The 6000-nt window shown below is 38.9% G+C and overlaps 1 protein-coding gene across 2 annotated transcripts in view; it reads left to right on the top strand.

The window, feature by feature from the left end:
- The first annotated feature begins 1093 nt into the window (after positions 1-1093).
- Positions 1094-6000, top strand: part of DYM (dymeclin) — a 219953-nt gene continuing 215046 nt past the window's right edge. For both annotated transcript variants that reach the window (XM_026865591.1, XM_026865592.1), the window contains exon 1: positions 1094-1200. The gene's annotated coding sequence lies outside the window, so the exon portion shown is untranslated. The remainder of the gene's footprint in view (positions 1201-6000) is intronic.

Here is a 6000-nt window from a genome sequence, read left to right as displayed (position 1 = left end):
AGACCTTAAGATGGGGTTTTCTTCATTTTTTTTTACACTTAAGCATAGTATGGACCACTTTGTGTTGCATTTTTTCCTGCTGTCCGAAAGTATACCTGTCCTAAGGTATTGAGGTTTAAGGAAACATACTTTGGTACCTGGTGAATGGTTCATATGCTGTGCTGCTGCAAAAATACATTAAAGGACTGTAGATACAGTGGAGAGTTTCATGACCCCAGACAGTACCAATCAAACTTGGTAGAGTCTGAAAAATGATGAGTAAAGGAGAAATAGAGAATGACCCAATAGCTAGAAGGCTATGAAAGGTGGTATTTGCCCCCCACGTTCCAAAGACAGACCCCTCTACGGTCAGCCAGGTTCTCTAAGAGCTCATCTGTTGTGTTTTTCACAAAACAGCTTGCCTGTCCCACCCTACTGTGCACAGAATCTTTTTGTTTAGTGCTTATAGATGTCTGAACACTTTCATGTGTGGAAAAGTTGGAGTTGTGGGTAAAGGGAATTGGAGAAGGGAGTAGTTGCCAAATATGCAGTAGAAAAGGGGAGGAAAATTACAAATCATTGAAGAGTAAAATGATCAGAAACGGTCCTTCCTGTGTAACTCATTAACTTAAAACCAGTAGGAAACTTTAAATTTGTATTTGCGAAGGGTGAATTTATTCTGTTCTGAAATCTGCCGCTTGGTTGTACGGGGCTGGTGTATAAGAGGATGTGAATTCTTAGTAGTAATGTGATTGCCAGACATTGTTACAGCCTAAATATTTTGACTTGTTAACATGCTTTAAAAACAAAGATTGCTTCAGTTCATTTCTCAGATTAAAAATGGCAAAAATTCCTAAATTCTGAGAATTTTTTTTTTTTTTCCCTAAAGGTCCCTTTTAGAGGCTTGAATTCTTATTGCCATATACTTCTGCATCATTAGTTTTGTTTTCAAAATATTAACAGTTTAATTGGTAAAACCAGAATTCTTACACTGTTGTACTTAATTTTGGAGTATGTGTGGTCTAATGAATGGTCTCTTGGTATGAGTGAAACATTTGTATAACTGCTTTTTATCTTTGAAAATGAGTGACCCACATTTTTTTTTCTTTTTCAGTCTCACTAACAGCACCAAGACTTCCCCAGAACAATTCCCCAAGCTGAATAAAAGCTTAATATGCTGGGAAAGCTGCAAAGCCATACTTATTGAGGCTTTTCAAATATGTAAGTGCATGCTTTGGAAAGCTAACTTAGCTCTGGCTTGAATTACAAGGTTGACTTACTGTTTGTTGGCTTCTTTTCTGGAAGGGGACGGAAAGCAACTAGAGGGTATGTAGATGAAAGAAAATGTAGTTTAGTTGCTGAAATAAAAGTTTTTTGATTTTTGCAGCATTAGTGTTAATTTCTGTGCTTGCCGGTTAGCCATCTTCTGGTGCCTTTGGGTATGTGTGGTACCCAATTCCCTTTTCTTTTGGAAAATTGTTCTGTATTGACACCATACGTATTTCTAGCAGCAGTTAAATCAGTACAAAGATTCTGATTTATAGATGTTTTGAGGAACCAGGTGACATTGTTTCTTTAAGCATATGTTTTTAGTTGGAACATTTCTTCCCAAAGTGCTATGTGGTTTACTGATACAGAGAAAGAACACCTCTTACATCATGAAGATTTTGCAGTCTTTGGGATGTGATGAAACGTGGGACAGTTTAGCGAAGCCGAGGTGCAGAGGGGTAAGGATTAAGGCAGTACATGCTGGCACTTGCTTAGATCAGCTGGAACTTACTTGATCTGTCTTTGGCTTGACTGCCTCCCTTTCAGTGGGCCTAGAGATGTTTGTTGCATGGAAAATGGGAGTATTTTAATAGGAATAAAATCTTGTATTTGGGAACAAGCTAGGACTTTCTGAGACTGTGACAGAAATAGGCTAGTTGCAAAAGCTGATTTGCTGGGAGCAGAAAGTTGAAGATATAATAAAGGTGTCAAAAGAATCAGGGCTTCTGGTTCACTGCAGCTTTCCCTGCTCTAATAAAGCAGCATGAAATGCATTAAACAAGTATTTTCCATGAACAAACTTCAGGGCTGTGCAGCTGCTTTAGATCACTAACTGATCCTGCATATGAATATGCATCTACAAGTGATAACAGGGTTTTTTTAGTCCGTTTTTTTTCTGTGGATGCGGTATCTGTTCGTAAGCTGTGTGTGATACTTAGTCCACAAAACATTTGATCCTTAGGTATGAATGTTGTTGTAATATGAATGAGTAGACAGAATTCAAATGTACTGTGTGGATAGTAAAATTCAAATATTGTAGCTGAATAATACCTACTGTTAGTATGTCTTCTGTTGCATGGAGAAATATATATATTTTGCACTAGTCTCATAACTCTGTGGGAGGTTTTATGTAAGGATTTTGTGGGATGTTTTAATGTCTCACAGGAGAAAGATGGTCTAAACCATACAATTCTTGGATGCAAATAGGAATCAGCCAAAAACCTCAGTGCAGCATTTGCTAATACTTGGATAAGCATTATTACATCTCATATTGGCTGCTTTGCTTGAAAGGAAAACGATGTCCATTTGTTTTAGCTCATAAACAGCAAACTGTAAAGGTAAAGTGCTGTTATATATGAAAATGAATAATAGCACCACTTCTTAATTTATTTTCATATGATTATGTTAAAGACCTAACCCAACCTAGAGACCAGATCTCAGATGGCATAGTAAAATTGTTTTCATGAGTATCTCAAATTCTTAGCTTTAAAATACTCTTTTAAAACATAAACCCCCCCATATATAATCTATATTATTCAAGTTGTCTGCAGACTAAGTCAGACAATCATAGCAAGAATAGTTTTGAAATGGGGAGCTGGCTATACTGGACGGGTTAACGAAATGTAAGCATTGGCAATTAAGTTGTGACACCAGTAGGAGATTTAATACTTAATGGAACTATAATTACTTGTCTAAAATTATTTAAACAGAAAGCTTAGAGAGCGTGACAAGTTTTTTTTCCAAGTTCAATAATACACATAGTACTTTGAGTTATACTTACAAGCTCAGACACAGCATGTATATATTGCTGAATTGCTTTTCAGTTTAAGAGGGAAAATGATATTCTTGTAAACATTGTTAATAATTAACATTAAAATATTTTAGAAGGGATGGTGAACTTGGTGTTTATATCTACCCCTAGCTGTTAGAGATTGGAATGAGTCCTGATATGCAAAACAAAAGTCCCTTGTGTTTGCTCTGAAATGCCTGCATCTGCATCGTGAAGCCAAGTTCTGTGACTAAACAGATGTTTGGTTTAGTAGAGCATAACAATTGTAGACTGGACTATGATTCTTTGGGGTTTTGTTAGCTTATTTAGAAAGAAAAACTTGTTGGTAGAGGCAATAATACCGTATTAGACTAAATGACTTGCTAAAAAATTGTGTCTCTATTTTCTTGAGCAAATAATTAGATTAATTGCTTTCCCAGAGAAGACTTTTTTAATGAACTATGCTTTGATTTAGTGTATTTTCAAGAAAAAACTTTTTAGATTTAATTTACTGTTGTGGTTAGGACTGACTTTTCTGGATTGACAGGGGAATTTCCTGTTTGTTGTTTCTTGTGGCTATCCCACTTCAGCATGTGAGGAAGCAAAATATGATTAACCTTTTATTCAGAAGTGACTTTGGAATCCCCTGGAGCAGCGGCAGCTGTTTGGAAAGTCAAGTTTAGGGAAAGCCATGGAAAAGTGAGGATTAGGCACTATTTAAAAAATACTGTGGTAACTGTGTTCCAAATATTGACCCACTTTTTATGTCGTCTGAAGACTTGGCCCTCTGGTGCCTTAACCAGCATACAGTGTTAGAGGCACAGCAGTAGTGCCTTTTAATCAAAAGCAATTTGCAAATTTAAGTGGTTACATGTTTTTATTTGTGTGATCTTTTCAGCTAAAGGCAGCTGTTTCTAAAAGAAACCTGTCTACTGTTTAATAGCATGTTCAAAAATGATTTAAGGTGGTGCCTGGAATTTAAAATTATTTAATAGCATCTGTCTTGGAAATGTGTTGGAGAACATGAATAGCATGTGACAGTCTAAGGCATGGTGGTTAATGTGTTACTGTTGTTAAAATGCCAGGAAATTAAGTGTTGAAATTTTTTTATTTTTACACATTTGTCCTGTAGGATATTAATGAACTCCGAAGGAAGAACTTATTTCCTCTGTCACCTGATGGTTGAAGTTCCTCAGAAATGTCTTGCTTATTTAAAGCTGGGCCTGTGGCTGTTGAGGTTGTAGGAGATGAAGGTGCTCAAGCTGCATCATAAAGTCATTGCAGATCACTTCAGCAAGTTTTGAGATAACATAAAATCCTGATGGAGGGAGTTAGCTTTGTTATACCCATTGTATCTTGTTTCTAAGTACGGTCATTTTCAATAAGTATCAGTGGAGCTTGCTGAGATTTTTACTTTAGGGGAATATAGTGAATATAACATTCTTAGGAGAGAAAAAAACCCTCTTGGTGTATAACAGAAAAATCTGCATGTCTATCTGATTGCACTAAGATTTGTTGGCTCACAAACCAGTAGAATGCAAGGCTTGCAAAGTCCACATCTCTGCTAACTAGCTCTACAAGTATTTAGAGCTCAAGCTACCAATTGGATTCTTCTGACCAATGGCTTGATGTTTATTTCATTTAGAGGGGAAAAAAAAAAATCTGCTAGTTGTCACGTCCCGCTCCAGCGAGGGGGACAAGTGACTCAGATTCGCAAATCCCCAATTGGAGCGGACAACAAGTCTCCAAGCCCAAACATTTATTAACTACCCCCAATGTACTAATTGAACACATGATAACTGGCTAAGTACAGAGCAAGCTGTGGTGAGCAATATAATATGCTTTTCATTTCTTAATAGAAAAAGGAAAAGAGGGAGATAGAGGGAATGGGGGAATACAGATCACCGGTCTGGGTTCCTGTGCTGATCCTGCCAGCAAGGGTTCCAGGAGGCAGCCCTCATCTTCGCTGGCATCCGTCTTCTTTGCTTCACTGCTCTCTCCAGACGGCTGGGGGGGGTGGGGGCAGGGAGAGGGGCAGAGAGAGCGAGAGCCCTTTCTTCTCCCCTTTGATTTATACCCACTTTCCTTGGGTCCGTCCCCTAGGTCAACCCACAGACCTACATATCCCATGTACGGGGAGGGGTCAGGTGTTCCATGGGATGATGTCACTAGCATGATCATGACAGCCCTCATTAGCATATTGAGGGGTGTCAACTTTAATATGCATTTCGTGGAGAATGAAGCAAAGTTCATTCACCGGACACATGGCCCTTGAAATCTGCCCAGGTGCCCCAGGGCAGAGCCGTCCTGTCTCCACAGGGCTCTCTTCCCCCAGATACATGGGGCAGCCTTATCAGCTTCGGCCTCCACAGAAAGCACCATGGGACTCGTGGTTTTGTCTTGGGAGTGTTTGAGGCAAATCTTCAATCAGCCTCAAATTTTGCTTTCCCAGGCTGTGTCTTAGTTTCTTACAGGCCTGGTTTCTTGGCTCTCACTCTAGTCCCTTACTTTTCTGTTACTTCAAGATAGCGCTGTGGAACAAAACCTGTTCTCTGCAGTTTAGAAGGTGCCAATCCCTCACAAGGGATTCTAGGCAGCCACTTGCCCTGTTGCTTGAGAATATGACTTTGGCCACAGAAGTGGCCATGTTCTTGGGCAAAATGAATTTGATGCTGACTCTGAGAATAGGCAAGAAATACTTTGTTAAAACTTGGCTTTAAAGCACTGTTTATTTTGGAGGATTTGTTTTAATGGAATTTAATTACCGGACTACTGCAGGAAATCTGAAAAGTATGCAGGCTCTTTTCAAGAACTAGCTTGAAACCTGTTTTCCATCACTCTCATATTGCTGGGGAAATGTGTTAAATGAGGGCTTTGGGAGCTGCAGCAAGCTGTGAGAAGAGCTTATGAAATAGAGAATAGAGCAGAGTTACCTTGGGAGGACGGGCTAAGGATTTAGGACATGGTCAGAGTGTTGGCATGGG

This window comes from Athene cunicularia (assembly GCF_003259725.1).
Source record: "Athene cunicularia isolate RWA chromosome Z unlocalized genomic scaffold, athCun1 chrZ_part1, whole genome shotgun sequence".
Taxonomy (NCBI): domain Eukaryota; kingdom Metazoa; phylum Chordata; class Aves; order Strigiformes; family Strigidae; genus Athene; species Athene cunicularia.
The sequence above is the reverse complement of the archived record's forward strand: the minus strand, read 5'-3'. Positions and strand labels throughout refer to the sequence as shown.